The sequence below is a fragment of the Thalassophryne amazonica genome, chromosome 16 (genome assembly GCF_902500255.1).
Source record: "Thalassophryne amazonica chromosome 16, fThaAma1.1, whole genome shotgun sequence".
Lineage (NCBI taxonomy): Eukaryota > Metazoa > Chordata > Actinopteri > Batrachoidiformes > Batrachoididae > Thalassophryne > Thalassophryne amazonica.
This window is the reverse complement of record NC_047118.1, coordinates 33847991-33872908: the sequence shown is the minus strand read 5'-3', so window position 1 is coordinate 33872908 and position 24918 is coordinate 33847991. Positions and strand designations below refer to the sequence as shown.

Genomic DNA, 24918 nt, shown 5'->3' with positions numbered 1-24918 from the left:
TCTCCAGGTTTTGGAGGGAACTAATGATTTTCTTCTTATAGCCGCTCATGGGGTCTCTCTTCAGACGTTCGTATGTATTGGAGTCACTGAGCAAGTTGTTGATCTTGGCCTCGTAGTCCGATGTGTTCAGGACCACCGTGCATCTGCCTTTATCCGCTGGCAGGATGAGGATGCTTTGGTCCTTTTGCAGTGCTGACAAAGCTTTCCGTTCTTCTCCTGTGATGTTGGACGGAGGAGGCTTAGCACTGTTCAGCACTGCTGTGACTCTTAGTCAGAGGTCCCCAGCTTCTGACTCTGACAAACTGTTATGTTTAATGGCTGACTCTACTGCAGTGATGTAATCTACTGTCGGTATATGTTTAAGGGTCACTGAGAAATTTAGTCCTTTAACGAGCACATCCTTTTCTGTCTGTGTAAGAACCCTGTTGGAGAGATTCTTTACCCAATTTTCCCCGTTGTCACTAATTTTTCTGGGTGTATCTTTAAAAATACTCCCACTGAAAGTACGCCTTTTCTGCACTAAAAGGTTTTGAAACTTCCTGATTTGCCGCTCCTTACTTTTTAAATGCTCAGCCATTTGAATTTTAACTGTGAACTTTGTGATGTTATTAAGGGCCTCTTCCCCCACTAAAGTTTCTAACATTTTGTGCAGACAATCAAGATTATTTTGGAGGTCTAATATTTTAAAATGAAGCCTTCTAATTCTAAGACCCAAAATCCTCCTAAGGTAACTGTGCTGGATCTTTTCTGCTGTGACCTGCTTCTAGTGCCTTTTGCTTCATGCATTTGGGAATAACATTGTTTTGTTTGCATCTCAGGTTAAATCTTAAGTGGTTTCTAAAGTTAGCTATCTTTTCTAAAGCTAAAAGTCAAGATTACAGCAGCTGCAAAGAGTTTAAACATCAAATGCTGTGGTGGCCCAGCCTAAGCTTGGTACTGGTATATTTTTGGTATACATTATATAACTGAAATTATAAATAGAACAGTTTAACGTGCAGAAAGAGCTTATTGTGGCTGCATATTTAAAAGTGCTGCTACTATGACTGCTGTGTGGTCTGTTAGGTCATACGTGTTGATGATTACATTCAGCACTGTTGCTAAATTGCTAAATCACACCCAAGGATCACAACATCTACAACACGTTCAAGTAGATGGACATCTCCTTGGGATACTTTGTTTGTCCCCAAACACTCCCAGAGTGCACAGCGCCAAATCCAATATGGCAGTATCCATGAAACGGTCTATTCATGGGTGTAAATGAGTTATTTCTAGTAGCTGGGGATAGTGCGGAACACAGCAACATGCTAATAAAGATTCATTAATTTTCCACTACTTATCCGGGTGACGGTGGCAGCAGAGCAAACAGCTCATCTCACACTTCCCTATCCTCAGCCAAATCCTGTAACTCCTCCGCCAGCTGGGAAATATAATCTGTCTTCCCTGGGGCCTCCTCCAGGTTGGACATGCTTGGAAGACCTCCCTAGAGAGACAACCGGGGACATCCTCACCAGGTGCCCGAACCACCTCATTTGGCTCCTTTCAGTGCGATGAAGCAACGTCTCTACTCAGCGTCCCTTCCGAATAGTCGAGCTTTTCACCCACTCCAGGAGTGCACATCCAGATACTCAACAGAGGAATGTAATTTCTGTTGCTTGTATCCCTGATCTTATTCTTTCTGTTATTACCCAAAGCTCATGACCATAGATGATTATAGGAGCATAAATCAACTGGTAAATTGAGAGCCTCGCCTTCCCGCTCAGTTCCTTCTTCACCACGACGGTCAGGTACAGCATCCGTAAGAGTTCATGCACCACCCCAATCTGTTGTCGATCTCATGCGCCAACTTACCCCCACTCGTGAACAAGACCCTGAGATAGGGCAGTAACTCTCCCCTGACCCAGTGGGCACAATCCCCTGTGTTCCTACAGAGGACCATGTTCTCAAATTTAGAGGTGCTGATTTCTCATCCCAGTCGCTTCACACTCAGCCTCAAACCTGCTCAATGCGCACTGGAGTTCACTGAATGATGAAGCCACTGGAACCACATCATCTGCAAAATGCAGAGATGCAACTCGGAGGTCACCAAACTGGACACCATCCAGGCCCTGACTGCGCCTTGAAATCCTGTCCATAAACAGGATTAGTGACAAGGGGCAGCCCTGGCGGCCCCTGCCCCTGTTTTTATTGTTGCTAGTCAGTGATTATGGATTCCTCTGAAACTGTACTTCAATATTGACCAGTGAGACAGACGTGTGCTGTTGATTATCTAAAATAGACTTATTGTGTATTTAAAGTGAAGCAGTGTGTTTGTATAGTTTTTAAAAATACACCGCGCTTGTGTTGATCCCTGCAGCAGCAGACACTGGCTGCTCCACCTCACAGACAAAGCAAGGGGACGTGCGCTTTTTTTAGTGAGACAAATTTAACTAATCAAAAAACACCGTTTATTTGGCTGATTCTTTTGACCTTTTCGTCAACAGGACGCACAGCGAAATCTGTCAATGCGTGTGTTGTTGTTTTTAGGAAATCTATGTGGAAAAGCCGCAGTCCACAGCCCCATATTGCTGAAGCAGAGTACAAGGCATGCACAACTGAATGACATGCACGAAAGCTGCAGGTTCTCCACTCATTGTGATATTGTTTTATTTTGAATGCAAATGCATGAAAATAAATACAGTTTTCACTTTAAAAACAAGTCACCATGATACAAATTCACACTTATGTAAACTCTGCAATTAATGCATGGCTCACATGCATTCAGAACACTGGGGGACGGACCGTACAGATCACGGATTGAGAATCTGAATGGAAATACCTTGTATAAGCTTAAAAAATGTGGATCTGATCAGAAATTTATAATCCCTTTAAGAGAGTATTACCACATATCAGTCTTGTGACGACCAAGTCACATTGGTCTCTGCAGGTGGAACGTTCTGCACATGCTAATCACTTATGTACTGACACAAGGTCTGCAATGTACTCTGAGGACATTTGGGCATTTAAACATCCAAAAATTCCTATGTGTATAAAATGTGTTACAATTTGGTATGTGCTTTTGCTACTTATTGTTAAAAGCACACACAACTGTTCCAGCTCTCTTCTTCTTTTATATTTAACCAGTTTATGTTTACCTAATTTTTCTGTTAATATGTGAACAGGAAAACAAGAATTTCTGTTCATCAAATTTGACTCTGACATTTGGGTTCAAAATACTTAAAAAGTTTGAAGCATCGACTTAAATGTCTTAGAGTAGGAACATTTTGTGTGTGTGTGTGTGTGAGTGTGAGAGACACATTTGCATAATATACACTGGTTGATTTTTCAGAATTATATTCTACCCCATCCATTTGTAGCATTATGGGAAGTGAGTGATGGGCTGTTGGACTTAAGGTGGAACCACCCTGAGCTTGTTGAATAGCAGTTAAAGGCAGATAGCACTGGTTACTATAATAAAAACCCTCACAAGCGAACCAGCTTTGTTCCTCTCATTTAGTTTGTTGCCTAACCGTGACATATTTAATACAGGCCCTACCTCTTCCAGACATGGTTTTGCAGTGCTGGCAGTAAGAGCTGTCGTCCGCTTGAACACTCGTCAGTTGCACCTCCACCCCCTCCAATTGAGTTATCGAGCCGGTTTGAACAACGAATGCATATACAGCGGACAACCTGACAGTCCAGAGATGGTATGAATTGTCATATTGTGGCAGACTCGATATCTCACACAATAATTAAATAACAATAATTGGAATTATATAATCTGTCACATTACATACCTCTAGGACTGCAGAGCCTGGGCAGCAGATGGCTTTATTGTTTCCCTGCAGTTGAGTGTGAATCTGCCACACATCAGGCAGCAGACACAGCTGTTTGCATGGGGCTGTGTTTAAGTTGTTTTATTACGCACTCTTCTTCTTAACATCAGTGACCATGTTTTGGTCACAGAAGATGAGATGGAATTTTTTGATAGTGCACATTGAATTTGGGCTTTTTTTGTGTGTCTGTGTGTGCTTGGGGTGGGACTTCTTAGGCATCTCATAATTAAGATGGGTGCACTTCATGTGATTACTTGGTACTGTTCAAATCACAGTATTTGTAAAGAGCCATAATAAATTTATTTCCGATGCAGTCTTTCCTGGATCCTGGTCGCGCCCCCCCTCCCCTTTTTTCCTTTTTTCTGGACTAATTTGTCCTTCACCGCCCTCCTTCTTCATACAGTCATCAACCTACAAACCAACATTACGTGCAGTTTCCTTCTGTTAATTGCGCATCATTTGAGGGTCTTAGTTTTTTTTTTTTTGACTCCGAATTGTGAAGTTGATCATATTTGTGGTCTTTTCTGCCAAACGTTCCTCTGTTTGATCCATGATGCAATTAGCATGCGCACTGCAAACACTTTCAAATCTGACGGGAGAGAAAGGAGTGAAACCGGAAAAGTGACCAATCACAGCCCTTGCGGTCTCTGTTGTTTTGGCATGTAGTTTCAATTTTGGGGAGATGCATGTCAGACTATGGAGAGGGCCTCAGAGAGAGTACGTATCAATGCAGAGCCCTCTCTGTCACTACAGCACTGCAGAGAGGGAGAAGCATATATCGGGCTTCATACCCATGTGACGACTCCTTCTTGTGAGTTTCCAACAGCATAGTACACAGATTCACATGCTGGTTTTTGCAATACAGATCTCCATAGAAAACATGACAACAACAATAAAAAGAATCGTTAAGATTGTAGGCATATGATTCCGGTGGATTAGATTGTTGGGAACCGGTTCTCAACTGAAACAAGTTTTGAATTCCCATCCCTATTTGAAACCGGTATACAGTAAAATATAATGGATTCAGGTGGACCATTAAATTTTGTCCATTATAATCGAAATCCGTTACATGTATGTAACGGATTAGTTACAGCCAGGAGGCACTGATCAGTCTTTGGGAATCCCCAGCACCAATTAGGCTTTTGTATTTCCTTGATTAAATGGCTGACCTTGAATAGGGACTTGCCTCATTTCATGACGGGTCAAAACTTCATCTTAAAAAAAAAAAAATGCCTGCCTTAAATAAGCGCCAGGCATTGTGTGCATTAAAAAGTTACATTTGGTCATATCACTTTTTTTTTTCTTTTTTTTTTCTAAGTTCGCTGCAGAGTGGTACCTTAAAATCATAAAGCCTAATTTATGCTTTTCCAGGTCTGTGGCCATGCATTGACATTGATGTGCGTGTGACCCTTTTAAAGTTCTTTGTCGCATCTTAATGCAATTAGCTGCAGGAATGGTGCCTTTTCTGGATTAATTTGTCCGTCAACGAGCTCCATGTCTTCATGCAATCATCAACTTCCAAACCAATGGTACAATACGTGTAATTTTCCTCCATGAATTGCGAATCAGTTGAGTATCTTTTTCTGACTCAGTGTTGTGAAGTTGGTTATGTCTGCAGACTTTTCTGCCAAACATATTTGATCCATGATCAATATGTAATTGGTGTGCACACTGCAAAAACTTTAAAAATATGACGGGAGAAGGAGTTAAAGCGGAAAAGTGACAAATCGCAGCCTTTTGCGGTGTCTGACATTTATCAGGTGTGCGGGTTCACACAGGGCTCTGATCTAAAGCGGTGTTCTGTGGTTCGCAACACTCAGGCATATGTGTGTAACTTAACACCATAATACAGTGCAGGCCAATAAGCAGCATTTTGTTAATAATCACCAGGGTTGACTTACGCCTTACCTTGTTTAGGTTCTGTATCTGAGCACGGATTAAAAAACATAAGTCCCTGGTCTTTTAAATACGGAAATAAGGTACTCACTTTCCTCGAATCGTTGATTGTCAGTGCTGCATTTCGTTCCTCTGTTACTGGGCACATCCAGACTGCTCTTTTCAGTTTCATTTTATTTCAGTTTATTTGCATTTATATAGCATCAGATCACAACAGAACTGCCTCAAGTGCCTTCACACAAGTAAGGTCTAACCTTACTAACCCCAGAGCAGCAGTGGTAAGGAAACACTCTCTCTGAGGAAGAAACCTCAAGCAGACCATTCTCAAAGGGGTGACCCTCTGCTTGTGGCCATGCTACAGACACAAATTACAGAACAGTTCACAAAACATATATACCGGAAATGCTGTTGGTGCACAGGACAGGAGGGTCTCCAGCACAAATACCACCCATCTCTGGATGGAGCTGCACCTTAAACAGAGAGAAAAAACAGAATCAGGCATCAGAAAGACAAGAAATGCAGTATAATTTGTCGGCATTAAACAGCAAGAAAAACAGGAAATACTAAGGTGATTGCCGGCCACTAGCTGTGAGCTTCACTAAAAGACCCAGAATTTAGGTAAAGTTGAGGCCACGGCACGCTATGTTTACTAATAAAATGAATCAAAAGAGTAAAGAAAGGGAGGTGTTGGTCTTTAGACCAGAAGATCCTCGGTTCAAATCCCAGCCTGACAGGAAAATCACTAAGGGCCCTTGGGCAAGGTCCTTAATCCCCTATTGCTCACGGTGTGTAGTGAGCGCCTTGTATGGCAGCACCCCCACATCGGGGTGAATGTGAGGCATTATTTGTAAAGTGCTTTGAGCGTCTGATGCAGATAGAAAAACGCTATATAAATGCAGTCCATTTACCATTTTAAAAAGTGTAGAACTATACTATACCAGTATGCTAGCCATATGAAAGGGAAAATAAGTGCATCTTAAGTCTGGACTTGAAAGTCTCCAGAATCTGTTTTATTGATGCAGGGAGATCATTCCACCATACAGGGGCACGATAAGAGAAAGCTCTATGACCTGCAGCCTTCTTATTCACCTGAGGGACACAAAGTAGTCCTGCACCCTGAGAATGCAAAGCCCGGGGTGGTACGTAAGGTTTAATTAGGTCAGCTTAGTAAGGGGGTGCCAGTCCATGAACAGTTTGATGGACTAGTAGCAGAACCTTAAAATGTGATCTCACTGGGATAGGAAGCCAGTGAAGGGATGCCAAAATGGAGTGAAGGGATGCACTGTCCCATATATTTGAGGTGTTTTTAATGGAAATACATTGCAACGGGACAGGACATTATGTCCAATGTAAGCGAAAATCCATTAAACTAAATCCAATATCTATGGTGTTTATTACATGAAAAACCATATCAAACATTGTTACTTTTGCTTTTGTCCAGTGAGTGCAAATATCCGGTTTATACGATTACAGTTTAGGTGAGATTTACTGTACTACTGACCACTAAGTCAACCAGATATTTTTGGTAGTGAAGATAAAAAAAAAAAAAAGTGTTTCTAATCTCAAGGTAAGTGACAATTTATTGTGCCAATAAATAAATTAATAAATAACTGGAAATTATGCTTGCTGAAGGGGGACAAAGCTTTGGTCTATGTGATTTATATCAACTTGAGTTTGACCTGTGCCCAACTTCTAAGTCCAACATAGATTTACCAGTTGGCATATGCTGCACCCATGTCCCCTGTGTGGATGGGAAGGAGTATATGTTTTTTTGGGCTTGTATTATTTTTGCTGTAGCTTGTCTGAAAGCACTGCTAAAGGCAGAAAATGAGTGGAGACCACAGAAAATGTGGTTGTTCCCCCAAGCACTGTGCACTTGTTCTCATTTCTTCCTTAAATAAATAAAGATTTAACAGCCTTGCTGACAGACAGAACTGACTCCCTTCAACGGATCTTTGAAAGATGCTTGTGTAGCATATTATAAGATGCTACACAAGCATCTCTCAGCTACCTTCTTTCTGTAAATTGCTGACTTTCTGGTCTTATTGTGACAGTCTGTGTTGTATGTAGAAATACAAAATATGACAAACATTTTTATCCTAAATGTGTAATTTATAAATTCTGTATTTGGCATTGCATAATTACAGTTAAATTCACTTACAACAGTGACCTGATTTGCATATTGATTACTTCACTGGGTCAGTGAGTGCGAGATCAGATTTTCACTCACAGAAACTACACTACTTGAGCTAAGTACATTAAAATTTTGACAAAACCTACAACAGGCTTTAAGGCACTTGCGGTCTGCCGGATGACATTATTTACATCACGAGGTTACCAAGTACAGAATTTTCCTCAGAGGTGGGCTGTAGGTGATTTGCTAGTTCATGGCTTGCTGAAACTTGAATTTGCGTTGTAACTATAGACATCCATCTCTATGATGTCCTATGTTATCAATATCCTTTTATGGTCCTGATTCATTGGACTTATGGGTCATATTTGATGCAGTAGAAGAATTAAAGTTGAAGCACACAGTTTCTGAGAGGAGCACATAATCATTGACTAATAACAATAAAAACTATTTATCAGTATGACGCTGTGTTCTGTACTAGTCTGTGAATTCCTCCTCCCTCTTAACATTTCACCAGTTGCGAGACTGATGGGATTAAGGATCCAAACCGTCCCACCTACTTCCTTCACTTTAACCCCGGTTTAATAGATGATGGATTAAATATTAGCACCTTCTTTCTCCACAGACTTTCCCCTCCACACAAGCATATTGTTATACAGGTCTGAGTCATTTAAATAAATAAATAACTTTCCCCTTGAACGATTACATTTTTATCTTATTAAAATGTAAGGCTTCTTTGTACAAATTTATTAATGGTACTGTTCAATCTAAAAACCAACCAAACTCTAAGTGACATTAAATAAAAACATAAAACACTTATGCCGCGTTCACACCGGGCACAACGCGAGCGACTGCAGCGACAGGTTGCCATGTAATCCCTATGTAAGGATGCGTTTTGGCGCCAAGTCACGCAGCGCGACGCAAGTGAAGCGATTTTGAGCGATTGCCGCATTTGTGGCGCGATATTGCATCGCATCACGTCGCATTGCCCTCCTCCCCAAGTTCAAAAATCTGAACTTTTTCCTCTCGTCGCGCCGCGATGACCAATCAGGGACTGAATATGTAGTGACGTGGAGATGTCTGGAGCTTGGCTGAAGATGTGAACATGTCCTGTCTCTGGTAGCAGCCTGTGAGCAGGACTTATGCCTCTTTTGTCCTTTATTTCACAATTATGACAGAGTTTTTGGAGCGAGCAGCAGCCCCACAGCAGGGGGAACGGAGTTTCTTTCTCTCTTTATTTTACGTGCGCGTGCGAGCAAATCGTCCCAGAAGATTTTTACTTATTAACTACACAGATGTATAATAAAACAAATGGTGACTGGTTTCTAAAAACAATTATGAGAGAGTTTTGGGGGGGAGCAAGCTGCAGCAAGCAGCGGAGTTTCTTTATTGTTTATATGTGCGCGCGTGAACGGGACAGGAGGTCCTCAAAGTGGGTCCCGCAGAGGTGGAAGGACCGCTGAAAGCAGCTGTCATCCAGACACAGCTCCTGCAGCAAATAATGATACTCTCTGTATTGGGAGCTTTCCACAACAACTCGCTCCGTGTGACACAAGGTCCGTCATGTTAACTTGACTGACAACCGGAACCGGCGAGCGGAATGGAAGCTCCTCCTATTTGATGACGCACCGGGGTGAATTTTCACAGCAAAAGCAGAGCGACACACCGGGCGAAGGAGGCGCGTCCGTCGCCACGCGACCCTTGTGAATTTGTAGCGTCTGATCGGTGTGAACGCAGCATTACAGTTTCCACAAGTACTTGTCTTCTTTAATATCATCCAGCTAAATCATCACTTGTGCAGTCAGTCACAGCTGAGCACCAGAGAAACTGCATGTAACGTTTGACTGTTGTTTCACAAGTCATTTCCTCCTGAACTGCTGAGCCACAGACCTTTAGGACTGTTACAGTTATAACAACCATATTGGAGTGTCACCCAAGACCAAGCATCAGGCCCCCCCCCCCTTTTTTTTCTTTCTTTTTTTTAGAAAATTAGTTTGTCCTAACTAAATAAATTTTTATTAAAGTTGATTAAATGCCCACCCAATATTAAATAATTTTGTGACCCCAACATATCTTAAAAACAAACAAACACGTTTTCACAAAGGGATACAAATGGGTTATTTGTGATTAGAATCAGACAATTTATTGAAATGACTGTTCCAACAAGTGTAATGTTTTCCTCGTGTCTGTGCAGGACTTACTTTTTTCCTTCTTGGTCATGGAGGAAAGTGTGTTTGTATGGGAGCCTGTTATTTGTGCCGCTCCCTTGTTGTCTTTTTCTATTGTCTGTGTATGACACATGCTCAAAGTCGATATTCACCAGCAGGTTTATCATCCTGCCAATACTTTTTTCCCCAGCAGCTACCCATGCTAGTCAAAAGCCTTCACAAGAGAACACAATGTAATATGTGTTCAGGCCTGCTTATTATTGTTTCCTTTGCTTTTATTTCTTTTTTTATGCTTTAGAGCTAAAATAAACTTGGACTGTGACTGTTGAAACATAGGTAACATGCAGTGCCAGTTATATTTAATTTAGTATTAGTACTCGACTCAGATGTTTAGATCCCTGCTGCCTTTCTAATCATTATAAAGTGACCATTGGACATGTGAAGGTGGTTTGCTGTTGCAACACACACCATATTTTGTTCATTAAATGCAGTCACGGCATGAAGCTTGTTACATTGGTTGTCTAAAGCAGTAGTATGGCTGGCAGCTGTCCCTGGACATAAATGTCCTGGTCAGCAGATGTCCCTGAAGATGCTGTCACTCTAATGCCGCATTCACACTAGGCGTGACGCGAGCAACAGCAGCGACAGGTTGCCATGTACTCCCTATGTAAGGACGCATTTTGGCGCCAAGTCACGCATCGCGACGTGAGTGAAGCGATTTTGAGCGATTGGCGCATTTGTGGCGTGATATTGTGTCGCATCACGTCACGTTGCCCTCCTCCCCAATTTCAAAAATCTGAACTTTTCCTCTTGTCACGCCGCGATGACCAATCATGTCAATTATGACAGAGTTTTTTGGGGGGAAGAGCAAGCAGCAGCCCCACACCAGGGGGAGGGGAGTTTCTTTCTTTCTTATTTATTCATTTATTTATTTATTTTTATTTTTTAAGTGCGCGTGAGCAAATCGTCCATGAAGATTATTTTACTTATTAACTACACAGATGTATAATAAAACAAATGGTGACTGGTTTCTAAACACAATTATGACAGAGTTTTTGGGGGAAGAGTGAGCACCGGCCCCGCAGCAGGGGGAGCGGAGTTTTTCTTTTTTTTCTCTCTTTTTACGTGCGCGCACAAGTGAATCGTCCATGAAGATTATTTTATTTATTAACTACACAGATGTATAATAAAGCAAATGGTGACTGGTTTCTAAACACAATTTTGACAGAGTTTTTGGAGCGAGGAGCAGCCCCACAGCAGGGGGAGCGGAGGTGTTTTTTTACATGTGCACACGTGAACGGGACAGGAGGTCCTCACACTGGGTCCTGCAGAGGTGGAAAGACTGCTGAAAGCGGCCGTCATCCAGACGCAGCTCCTGCAGCAAATGATGATGCTTTCCACAACAACTCGCTCCGTGTGATCAAGGTCCGTCATGTTAACTTGACTGACAGTCGGAGCCGGTGAGTGGAATGGAAGCTCCTCCTATTTGATGACGCACTGGGGCGAATTTTTGCAGCGAAAGCAGAGTGACAAACCAGGCGATGGTGGCGCGTGCGTCGCCACGCGACCGAAGCAAATTTGTGGCGTCTGGTCGCGCCTGGTGTGAACGCAGCATAATACTCATCCTGTAATTCACTTTCTGGTTCATTAATTACTCTTGAACTCCAGGTCTGACATCATCCTGTCATTATTTTTTTTTCTTTCTGTAGTTACAAAAAGGATAATTTTTAAATAATGATAAAGAAGAGTTCTTTATCATTATTTTCTCTTGCTCTGTCATGTCTCTATTTGGCACATTGGTGATGTGTGCTCCCCTTCTAGCTGCCACCTTATCGTGGTGGGGGAGTTTGTGTACCCGGATGATCCTAGGAGCTATGTTGTCGGGGGCTTTGTGCCCCTTGTAGGGTCTTCCAAGGCAAACAGGTCCTAGGTGACGGGTCAGACTAAGGGCAGTTCAGAACCTCCATGACCAGTAAAAAATCAAGGGCCAAGACGTCGCCCAGTATGGCGGAGCCGGGACCCCACCCTGGAGCCAGGGTTGGGGTTGGGGCTCGCGCGCCTGGTGGTCGGGCCTTAGCCCATGGGGTCCAGCCGGGCTCAGCCCGAAAGAGCGACGTGGGCCCGCTCTCCTGTGGGTTCACCACCTGCAGAGGGGGCCATGGGGGTTGGGTGCAGAGAGGATTGGGTGGCGGTGGAGGGCGGGTGGCCCGGCGGTCCGGTCCATGCTCACAGCCCCTGGCTGTTGGGACGTGGAATGTCACCTCGCTGGGGGGGGAAGGAGCCTGAGCTTGTGCGGGAGGTTGAGAGATACCGACTAGAAATAGTCGGGCTCACCTCCACTCACAGCTTGGGCTCTGGTACCCAACTCCTGGAGAGGGGCTAGACGCTTCATTTTTCTGGCGTTGCCCATGGGGAGAGGCGGAGAGCTGGGGTCGCATTGCTTATTGCTCCCCAGCTCAGCTCAACGAGAGGGTCGCGTCCCTACGCCTTCGGGTCAGGGACAGGTCTCTCACCATTGTCTCGGCCTACGGGGCCTATGGGATCGGGAGGTCTGGGTGGCTTTGCTTGAGCTGCTGCCCCCGCGACCCGACTTCGGATAAAGCGGGAGAAAATGGATGGATGGATGGTGACGTGTCAAAGGCTTATCAGTGACTTGCTGCTGGATGCCTAAGATTTATAGTGCCTTGAAAGTATTCAGCCCCTTAGGATTTTAATATTTGAATTTGTCAATGCCATTTCAAATGCAAAAGTAATTCAGGCACCTCAATATGAATTTTTTTTTTTTAATTATCCTCCTTAAAATCAAATTTAAAGCAAAGCTCGACAACTTGATATACTCATCACTCACTCATTTTCAACTGCTTTGGGATTGGGTCGTGGGGGTAGCAGCTCCAGCAGGGGACCCCAAACTTCCCTTTCCTGGGCCACATTAACCACCTCTGACTGGGGGATACCGAGGCGTTCCCAGGCCAGTGTGGAGATATAATCTCTCCACCTAGTCCTGGGTCTTCCCCGGGGTCTCCTCCCAGATGGACGTGCCTGGAACACCTCCCTAGGGAGGCGCCCAAGGGGCATCTTTCCCAGATGCCCGAACCACCTCGACTGGCTGCTTTCAGTGCAAAGGGGCAGTGGCTCTACTCTGAGCTCCTCACAGATGACTGAGCTTCTCACCTTTATTTCTAAGGGAGACACCAGTCACCCTCTTAAGGAAGCCCATTTTGGCTGCTTGTACCTGCGATCTAGTTCTTTCGGTCATGTCCCAACCCTCATGACTACAGGTGAGAGTAGGAACAAAGATTGACCAGTAGATTGAGAGCTTCACCTTTTGGCTCAGCTCCCTTTTTGTCACAACAGTACAGCGGAGCGAATGCAATAATGCCCCTGCTGTGCCGATTCTCCAGCCAATCTCACACTCCATTGTCCTCTCCTTGTGAACAAGACCCTGAGGTACTTGAACTCCTTCACTTGGGACAAGACCTCGTTCCCTATGCATGGTAGACAATCCATTGGTTTCCTGCTGAGAACCATGGCCTCAGAGTTAGATGTGCTGATCTTCATCTCAGCCGCTTCACAGTTGGCTGCAATCAGTTTTAATTGAAAATGAAAATGCAAGTATTTTGTATACGAGGCGAATGACCAGGGAAAGGCTAAGGATGTTGATAAACAATGCTACAAAGTGGTGGTGACAATTAGGGATGCACCGATCCACTCCCCCCCCCCACTTTCAATCTGATCCCGATACCTGAATTTGGATATCTGCCGATACAGATACTATTCCAATACCCGTGCTCTGTTTGCTTTAATATTATTATCATCATTATTGTGGATTTTCTGAGGATCCCCAGTTCTACAGCTTCATGATGAAGTGGTATAGAGGAGGATTTTCTTTAAAAGAATACCTGAAAGTTCAGCTACAATTTGCCAGAAGATGCATCCAAGATGCAAGCCTAGATTTGCTGAACTCATTAAGTACTTTTATTTATTTTTCAGTGGTTTCTTGTGGCATTTTGGAAATGAGCTCCTTATTCAAATGGGACATGTACTTGTGCTGTGAAAAAATATCAAATCAATCAAATGTTGATTGATGAAAATGTCTTGTGGGGGGGGGGCATAGATTTTAGAGAAAAGACAACTATCTTTCTCCCTCTCTCTCTCCCTTTCTGTCCGTTTTGCTCTCTCTCCCTCCATGTCTCACTCTGTCTGTCTCTTGCTCTCCAAAAAATTAGCTCTTTAGAATGCTGAAACACGCGCAAATGTAAAAGGACAAAATGTATCTGATTAATGGTGTGTATGTAAACTGTGCTGTTGTTGGGTCAGTGGCTGAAGTTTCATCTGTTGGGGCGTGTGTGCCATCTGGTGCTCGAGTATACCTTTGTAATGGCAGAGCACATTTCCAAAATGCCACAAAAACCACCTACAAATAAATAAAAGTACTTAATTTACTCTTATTTGGAGTCAGTCTGGGTAAATCATGGCACTTTTACTCCCAGTTGTGATGAAAAGTTGGTCAGTGACCGTCAGTACTCCTCAACGCTCACCTGGAGCTGGCTGCAAGCTGCAGGAAGAGATTTCCTAAATGGAGGCATGTCTCATCAGTTGGCCGTCTCATTGAGATGCGCCTTCGTTCAGCAAACCCCTACCCTGCATTCCGCAGGCAGAGCAGAGAGCAGCCAGCAAGACGTTTCAGCAGAAACAGACATGGCTCCTGGATCAGAAAGCTCCGTAGGTTGTATCCGAAATTTCCGATCCGTGAATTACGCTTGTATTGGAAGCCGATGCTACTATTGGCTTAGATCGGCTCCATCCCTATTGACAAAGTCAAGTGGCACAACAAACGTGGCGAAGCATCTTAAAGGCTGACACCCCACTGTCCTTTCAGTTCGAAGCACGATGATGAACCAGTGCTGTGTAGTACCTCGCAAAGGCATAATAGTCACAGGCACCCAACATTATGGCTGGTAATAAAAAAAAAAAAAATTAAAACTGGCCAAAAAAAATTGTCAGATATGACGAGATTGCTATGTGGCAGTAATGAAAATGGCATAAAGTATTTTCGTGGGTATCAGTGTTGTTTGAAATTCTAGTATTGTGATAGCCCTACACAGCCCCCGTGCAAGATCCTGGATCTGACCTGTGATCAAACCAACACTAAGCCAGTTGCATGCCATAGTGCACATTAACAGCAGAGAAATGCACCCTGTTGTTTTTCTTCACTCTGTTTCCACTTTACAGCTTTTTTGAGAAAAATGTGAAGACAATAATTGAGTCCTGATGATGTATGATTGAGTGATTCTGTTTTGTTGTTGAAAACCTTTTTCAGCCAAAAGCCCAGTCACATGGCACTTAACAGAGGGCAACGAAGCGTGTGTGCGTGTACGCTTGTGTCTGAACCACGTGTGTGAGGTGATCAGAAACAGCAGGGTTTTGAAAAAAGGCAAAGAGAGAGAGACAGCGCTAGTTATCAGCCTTGAACAGTCTGACAGATGTGATGGACTCGTGTTTATGGGCTAGTTGTGCCACAAAAAATCAACTGCTGCTGTATCGTAGTCATTATCACCGTGCATCATCTTGCATTGTAACTAGTTTATTTTCTTCTGAAAGGGAAATAACCTAATTGGTTTGTTGGAATTTCTTGAAAAAATAACTGGTACAGCTCATGTTGTAAGTTAGTCACATTTCAGATGGCCGCAAACAGTTGCTTATAAATATGCTTTGCTGTTCTAGTTCCTATCTGGTTTGTCTCTTTTCTGTAACTTTACTCATGACATGATTTAAACTACATATTAATGAGTCCTAGCTGTAAATATATAATGCAAAATAGCATCTTCTTCCCTGCTGCTTGAGTCTAATTGATAATGAGAAAAGGAATTGACTGGAAGCGGTACAAAAGTTATATTTCCTTATAGAAGCAACAGTTAAAGGCTGACTTAGCCACAGTCTTCAGGGAACTGTTGAAGTACTTCCCCACAACAGCATTTTTAAGGTTGACTAAAGTTTTCTGTCATTTCAGACTTCTTCATTTCTTAAACCATAAATAGATTTGGTATTTTCTAACATAGAAGGGGTTGTACAGTGTGAAGTGGTTTGCATACTGTATGGTCTTTCTTGGTGCCTTGTTAAGCAATGGGGCTAACTTTAATGCAGCTCTTATACAGTATGTTGGCATTGGAGTACAATGTCAGTCCAGGTGAGGTATGTTATGTCTTTCCCTCTCTTTCTGAAAATGTTTTCAGTATCTCATTCTGTCGTCGTACTTGCATGTGCCCGTCCTATCAAGTGTTCATTGATCAGCTAACACCTCCTGCCACATAAAACTATCTGTCCATTGCCTCATGGGTTGTGGTGGCTTACTTGGGTAGGTGTGTTTGAACTTTACTTGAGTCAGCTGAGATGAGTCATCCTCAACAATTTAAAATACTGTAGTAACTAACTCAGAATTGAGGTGATTCTCCAGAGACTCTATGCTTGCTAAATCATACAAGGTTTAATCTGTTAATGCGACAAAGGAGTCATAGCATGGAATACTTTTTTCCCCTGAAATTTCATTTGTTTATTTGTCCTGCCTTTTAGATTTTAATGTGCCTTTGGGTGTTGTGTTAGGTATTGTAAACCATTTTACTTCTGTGCATGTAGAAACGACCCTACTTTGAACAAAATATAGGCATACCTGCGCGTTCCTGCTTTGCTGTGTGAAACCTGCAAACTATGCACATGCACAGTCTGGGGAAAAAAAAAAAAGAGATGGACTGTTCAGCTGTATTCCTCCAGCTCTCTTCAGAGGAACATATGTGGTGGGCAGCAGCTCCTTTCTATTTAAAGAGGCACACATGAGTTTTTAACCACCTGCAAAGTGAGAGCAGTTCTAGTTTCAATGCTGTTGCCAGCCAATTTTCTGCATGTGTGAGCGTGATAATTCGAGAAGTATTGAACCTTTCTTTCAGCACCAAACTTTACTGGTATTTACCTTATGTCAGACAGGTCTGCATATAGAGCGCCTAGGTCAAGGCTGTGGATGGTGCAACCATTATATTTTTTTGTGAAACTGTGAAATGGAACATACTAGGGCTGAAACGATTAGTCGAATAATTCAGTTACAAATAATGTTCGAGGCAAATTCTGTGCCTTGAAGCTTCGCTTAACATTGTAGTACATATGCCAGGCCTGTGTATGGTGCTGTAATGTCCCCAGAAAAACAAACAGAAGAAGTAGAGCAAGCGCTAATCAAATTAGCACAAAAGCTACAGCTTTCCAACGCGACAGAGGGAAATAAAGCCTTTAAGGAAAAAGACGGTCCACACTGATCATCTAAAATAGCTTACTGTGTATTTAAAGCAAAGCAGTGTGTTTGTTTTTTGTTTTTTAACACAGTTTCGTCCGCTGGCCACTCTGCGCGGCGGCCGGCTGCTGCGTCTCTCTGCCCGGTGTGAGCGGCTCAGCACTGGCCTCACACAGCTCCGTCCCGGCCACAGACGGTCTCTGGAAGAAGTCCACTCTTTCTTCTGTGTGACTCGCAATGAGTGTTTCGCTTTTTAATTTTCGATTTTTTGGGCAACACACAATGCTTCACAAACACGGGAACTCAAATAAAATAACAATAATAAAAAACAAGTGACTGCGAGGCTGCATGTTCAACCTCCAGCTGAAAATGAAATGCACTGGCCGAATCGTAGAGAGAGTGTTAAAAAGAAATTCATGCAGGGACCCAGTCCACCACCTTAATAAATAAATAAATGGTTAAATTTTGCAAGTTGGCAAAAACAAAAAACAGAAAGCCACAACCCTTCCCCATTTCAGCAAAATGTCAAGACTTTGGCCCGACACCAGGAAACTTCCAAAACTTGTAAAGATGTGAAAAAATAATTACCCAGGAAAACAGAAAGGGATACACTAAATTTGATAATCTCTGTGATGATGCAGTGACATTGTGCCATTACTTAGGGAGAACCCTGGACTGTTAATGTTTTAAAACACAAAAGTACTTTTTGTCCGATTACTCGATTAATCGCCATAATAATCGATAGAATACTCGATTACTAAAATAATCGATAGCTGCAGCCCTAGAACATACTAGAGCAACTTTCACTAATATTTTCTGAAAGGGTCTGACATATCTTAGAATTCCAGTATCATTCGAGCCCAGTTCAGTCACGGGAGTCGAACTAGGGAATGTTGGAGTAATTTTGATTTTAAAATGTTATTGTTGCAAGGGGTGTGCAGCCAGTACATTCTGAGTGCCGGTCCCAAGCCCGGATAAATGAGGAGGGTTACGTCAGGAAGGGCATCCGGCGTAAAACGAGCCAACCCAACTATGCAGACTCAGAATCGAATTCCCATACCGGATCGGTCGCGGCCCGGGTTAACAACGTCCGCCACCGGCGCTATTGCCCAACAGGGTGCCGGTGGAAATTGGGCTACTGCTGGGCGAAGACGACGACGAAGAAGAGGAGGAAAACGTTGCCACGAACAGCGGGAGAAGAAGAAAACTAGAAGGGTGGAAATGAGAGTGGGGACTTTGAATGTTGGTAGTATGACTGGTAAAGGGAGAGAGCTGGCTGATATGATGGGGAGGAGAAAGGTAGACATATTGTGTGTGCAAGAGACCAAGTGGAAGGGAAGTAAGAGCAGGAGCATCGGCGGTGGGTACAAGTTGTTGTACCATGGTGAGGACAGGAAGAGAAATGGTGTTGGGGTCATTTTAAAGGAAGAGTATGTTAAAAGTGTGTTGGAGGTTAAGCGAGTGTCTGACAGGGTGATGAGTGTGAAGTTGGAAATTGAAGGGGTGATGATGAATATCATCAGTGCATATGCCCCACAGGTAGGTTGTGAGATGGAGAAAGAAGATTTCTGGAGTGTGTTAGATGAGGTGGTGGAGAATGTGCCCAAGCATGAAAGAGTGGTGATAGGAGCAGCCTTCAGTGGGCATGTTGGTGAAGGGAACAGAGGTGATGAGGAAGTAATGGGTAGATATGGTATCAAGGATAGGAATGGGGAAGGACAGATGGTAGTTGATTTTGCAAAAAGGATGGAAATGGCTGTGGTGAATACCTACTTTAAGAAAAGGGAGTAGCACAGGGTAACATAAGAGTGGAGGAAGGTGCACACAGGTGGACTACATTCTTTATAGGAGATGCAAGCTAAAAGAAATCACAGACTGTAAGGTGGTAGCAGGAGAGAGTGTCACTAGACAGCATAGGATGGTTGTTTGTAGGATGACTTTAGAGGTAAAGAAGAAGAGAGTGAGAGCTCAACAAAGGATCAGATGGTGGAAGCTGAAGGAGGAAGACTGTTGTGTGAAATTTAGCGAGCAGGTGAGAGAAGCACTAGTTGGAGGGGAAGCAATTTTGGACAACTAGAAGAGTACTGCAGATGTGGTGAGGGAGACAGCTAGGGCAGTACTGGGTATGACATCTGGACAGTGGAAGGAAGACAAGGAGACTTGGTGGTGGAATGAAGAGGTCCAGGAAAGCATAAGGAGAAAGAGGTTGGTGAAAAAGTTTTGGGATAGTCGGAGAGATGAAGAAAGTAGACAGGAGTACAAGGAGATGCGGCGTAAGGCGAGAAGAGAAGTGGCAAATCAAAGGAAAAGGCATATTGCGAGCTGTACAAGAGGTTGAATAGTAAGGAAGGAGAAAAGGACTTGTACTGATTGGCCAGACAAAGGGACAGAGCTGGAAAGGATGTGCAGCAGGTTAGGGTGGTAAAAGATGCACATGGTAATGTGCTGACAAGTGAGGAGTGTGTGCTGAGAAGGTGGAGGGAATATTTCGAAGAGTTGATGAACAAAGAAAATGAGCGAGAGAAAAGGCTGGATGATGTGGTGAGAGTAAATCAGGAAGTAAAAGAGATTAGCAAGGAAGAAGTGAGAGCTGCTATGAAGAGGATGAAGAGTGGAAAGGCAGTTGGTCCATATGGCATTCCAGTGGAGGCATGGAAATGTCTAGGAGAGATGGCAGTAGAGTTTCTAACCAGATTGTTTAATAAAATCTTGGAAAGTGAGAGGATGCCTGAGGAGTGGAGACAAGGGTGATGTGCAGAGCTGCAGTAACTACAGAGGCATAAAGCTGATCAGCCACAGCATGAAGTTATGGGAAAGAGTAGTAGAAGCTAGGCTTAGAAAACAGGTGAAGATCTGTGAGTAGCAATATGGTTTCATGCCGAGAGAGCACTACAGATGCAATGTTTGCTCTGAGAATACTGTCGGAATGACAGACTCATTCAAGGTGGAAGTGGGATTACACCAAGGATCAGCTCTGAGTCCTTTCTTGTTTGCAGTGGTGATGGACAGGTTGACAGATGAGATCAGAGAGGAGTCCCCATGGACTATGATGTTTGCAGATGACATTGTGATCTGTAGTGAGAGTAGAGAGCAAGTTGAGTCTAGTCTGGAGAAGTGGAGATATGCTTTGGAGAGAAGGGGAATGAAAGTCAGTAGAAGCAAGACTGAGTACATGTGTGTGAATGAGAGGGAGCCCAGTGGAATAGTGCAGTTACAAGGAGTAGAAGTGGTGAAAGTAGATGAGTTTAAATATTTGGCGTCAACTGTTCAAAGTAATGGAGAGTGTGGTAGAGAGGTGAAGAGAGTGCAGGCAGGGTGGAGTGGGTGGAGAAAGGTGGCAGGAGTGATTTGTGACCGAAGAATATCAGCAAGAGTGAAGGGGAAAGTTTACAAAACAGTAGTGAGACCAGCTATGTTGTATGGTTTAGAGACGGTGGCACTAACAAAAAGACAGGAGGCAGAGCTGGAGGTGGCAGAGCTGAAGATGTTGAGATTCTCTTTGGGAGTGACAAGAATGGACAAGATTAGGAATGAACATATCAGAGGGACAGCTCAGGTGGGACGGTTTGGAGACAAAGTCAGAGAGGCGAGATTGAGATGGTTTGGACATGTGCAGAGGAGGGACCCAGGGTATATAGGGAGAAGGATGCTGAGGATGGAGCCACCAGGCAGAAGGAGAAGAGGGAGACCAAAGAGGAGGTTCATGGATGTGCTGAGAGAGGACATGCAGGTGGTTGGTGTGACAGAGGAAGATACAGAGGACAGGGTGAGATGGAAACGATTGATCTGCTGTGGTGACCCCTAACGGGAACAGCTGAAAGACAAAGAAGAAGATTGTTGCAAGATGGGTGACATTGGAAAAGAAAAGTGCTCTGATTTCTCTTGTGTTGTGTGCAGTTTGGAAGCAGCGTGAGCTCTGAGGTGTATTGATGTTGGTGACAGAATACACAGCTTTTGTCTCTTGAGGATCTGCTGAAGCTTTAGTCTTTCTATCTGGCTACCCTGCCTTAGGCTCAGATTAACGCAAATTATTGGGTAATCCCTGCTCCTGATTTATTGCAATCAGGTCTGGATTTTGCAGTCACTGCAGGCACGTGGTGTATTTGGCATCTTGTATTTTCTGCCTCGTTATCCATATCTGTATATCCCTCATTCTCTAGTGTCTTCTCTTTTTATAACATCTATGTTGACTTGCTCAGAATGGTGTTTTTTTTTTTTTTTTTTACCTAAAGGGTTATACAGAATGTGTGACTCATTGCACCACTTCCAGAGTAAGCAAGGACCCTGACTATAAAAACTGTTTCACTGCCACTTTACGCTCCTCACCAACATTTAACTTGAATATAGTTTTGATATTTTCAACCATCTCTCACAATGCAGCTCCATCTTACCCACAGCATCACTGTGAATATTTCTGAACCATGGTTAGCAAGTTGTGGTTAACACAATGTAACTGTGAAATCACAAGGTTTAGTAGAGACATAGATTAATATTTGTAGAGCAGAGTTTAGTGAATGATTGAATGGTGACTTATTTAGCGCCATTCACAAATTGGAAAGGGGGGGGGTTTACAGTGACAGCTGTGGAGGAGATTATCCCTGTTCTGGACCTGAGCCCCTCAAATACAAACTCCTACAACTATTGTAGCTCAATCACATTAAAAGACAAAAAAATATCTACAAGAGGAATTGGAGATAGAAAGAAAATCCATGGCACCCACAGATCTGCAATGGCATAATGCTTTCTTGGAGTACGGAAAGACCGTACTCACAGTGGGACACAATGCTGTGGTTGTCTCCTCTTATTCAGTGAGCTAAAAACTGCTAGACGAACAAGTGTGTTTCTGCGTATTGTCATGGGCTGCAGCTCTTGGAGTCCTGAGAACAACCCAGTTGAACTGTAGTGTCATCAGTAGAAATGTTTCTCCAATGACTTGTCTGCTATTCACTGGTTCCAATTAATTCTGCTATTGACAGAAGTTAGGAGGTCTGCATCATGTCATGATTATGACAAGACGTCTTTTATAATATTGCAGATATCTGAGACCTGAGTTTAAAATGCATGGGAGTAAATTTAAAGCTCTCTTTCAGTTCCCGTTTGCAGAAGGTGAATGTTTATCTCGTTGGTATCAAATCAAGTCATGAGCATAACACCACAAAACCGCTTAGGGTCCCGAATTGCAACCACCCAGGCAGGCCATCCATTCATCTCCATGCCTCTAAAATAGCAGTTTGCCACAGCATAGTGAAACGTTCGAGTCCCCTTGGCCTTCTCCAGCTACTGGGGTCCTCAACATTCAAGCAGCTGCGCACTAGACCGTGCACAAAGAAATGCACCACATGGCCAAAATGTTGAAATGTTGTCCAAAGGTGTGCAGTGGCTGACACTGTATTGATTCTTTGTAACCTAATCTAGTAAAGATGGCTACAATTGGGGGAAAAAAATTCAGAATATTCAAATATGAAAATTTGTACCCGCAGAATTAATTTGAATAACAGCTTGTGTTTTTGGTTTTTCTGCATGAAATCCCCAAGAGTTGACTGGCTAATTTAGAGAGCTGCATTAACAAGATCTACAGCTGTGCCTAATAAAGTGGCAGCTGAGTATATATTTTGGTGTGATCATGATCAGCTGTTACCATGATGTATCAATAAACCTTTGTTGCTAATTGTTTTTAGAGGTCAGGTCTGTGTGTCGAGCACATCCAGGGTGTATGTGCGCCTCTTGTGTTTGAGCCTTGGGTCATCACAGTGGCTATCTTAAAGACAGCCATCACTTGGGTACTTCCAGTTTCCTTGTGTATTACTGTGTACTTCCCCCCTTTTTTTTAATCTGCTGTGTGAGTGTTGCATGAACATACAGTTGTGTTCAAAATAGTGTTTAAAAATGAGTGAAGCTCAAAATCCTTACAGTAGCTTTTATTTCCATACACGCAAATACACTGGGAATACTACACATTCTATTCCAAATCAAAACGTATCAAATTTATTACTTCGCCGAAAGTGAAGAAAAGGGAATATTGGGCTGTTGGGCTTAAAAACAAACATGTTAGTTAGACTAAGGGAGCTTAGTGATGCTGCTCATTCTTCTAACACAAACAAACAAGTCCAGTATGCCGTAAATCATCTGGAAGCAGTTGGGCAATTCTACGGTAACGGAATTACAATCTGAGCTAATCTTAGATGCCATATGTCCAGATTTTGCTGCTGTTGTAATTCCGTTACCATAGAATTGCCAAGTTGCAGTATTGGCTGGGGCGTCTCTAGGTGAAGTAGAACCGCTGTCGGATGAAGAGCTCGACACATTTCTGTTTTTTTTTTTTTGTTTGTTTTGTTTTTTTTTTTTTGTTTTTTTCTGGACTGAGAAAAGCAGGCGGCAGTCTGTACACAAAGAAGTCAATCCACGGCATCAGCTATGGACTACATTGTCGGGAATCGGGATTGTTTTTGAACTCTGTTTTTGCAAGCTGACTGAGAACAATTTTGGATTGGATTGGACTCCGATTTAAAGTTTTCATTGGACTGTTTGGAACCTGTTGACGTCAAAGGACCAGTGATGCACACCAAAATGTAGTCCCTTTTCTCTTGTTTATAAATTAATGAATTATCAAATTTGTAGGCATTATATAAAAAAAAATTTTATTCATTCATTCAATGGTAAGAATATTTCATTTCATTCTCGAGATATTCTTACCATTGGACTCGTAAAGATTCAGTATTTGTATATTATAAGGATTAAACATACTGCTATTATTTTGAACACAGCTGCACACCTCTGCACTGCTGCTTTTGATTTTCAGATACTGACAGCTTTAGTTTCAGTCCACACCCTCACTGTAATGCTGCTCTTGTGCACAATTGGCAGCTCAGAAAGGCCACTGACAGCTGGCATTCAGCGGGCTCACTGATGCAGACAGACCCAGGCTACTCACACTGCACAGAGGCCAAGTGGACAGCTGGCCCTGGCCAGGTGGGGCTAAAGCAGCAAAAGAAAATTAGCGTTTTTTTGTTTTGGTTTTTTTTTTAGGGAGAGTGAAAGAATTGCTCTCTCGTTCATGCTCCTCCGTCTGTCGTTTTATGGGCTGTATGCCTGTCTTGTCTAACTCGCATTCTCTCTTTTGGTTGTTCAGTGATATGTGATCACACTCAGGAAACAGAAACAAGCTTGAGTCTCGCTCGGTGCCCTCCTGATTAAATTTGGACATGCTGTCAACTGCAGGATTATGTCTAGTTGAACTGGAGGAGGGAGCTTATTGCCAGTTCTCTAATCAGCTGACAGCTTTATTGTGTAATTTGCATATGGGTCTTGTTCTTTTCCTTCCTGATTTTGCTTGTCTGGTTTTGTCATGTCACAGTTGTGTTATGGCCATGTAGTAGACTCAGAGGTGTAACAGCTTCAGCTTCATTCAATTCCTTCCTCCAGTTATTCAGTACTGTTGCTTAATATTTTCCTCTGAACAATTGCTAAAGAACAGACTGGCATTAATGTCACACAACACAAACTGTACTCTTTTAATAAGCTGTTTTTAATTGTATACATTATTGCGTGTAGGTGTGATTGTTATGGCGTTACTGCTCTGTGAAGGTTTTACAGGAGTAGTCGCTATTAAACATGCTCCATTTTCTCTGACTGTTG

General features: G+C 43.0%; 1 protein-coding gene and 1 long non-coding RNA gene across 2 annotated transcripts in view; both read left to right on the top strand.

Annotated features, from left to right (window-relative positions):
• Nucleotides 1-24918, top strand: part of grb2b (growth factor receptor-bound protein 2b) — a 52340-nt gene that overhangs the window by 18835 nt on the left and 8587 nt on the right. The gene's annotated exons all lie outside the window — the stretch shown is intronic.
• Nucleotides 1719-23595, top strand: LOC117527955. Its single transcript, XR_004565643.1, has 3 exons — nt 1719-1730; nt 9515-9521; nt 23523-23595. It is a non-coding gene; the product is annotated as an uncharacterized LOC117527955 (long non-coding RNA).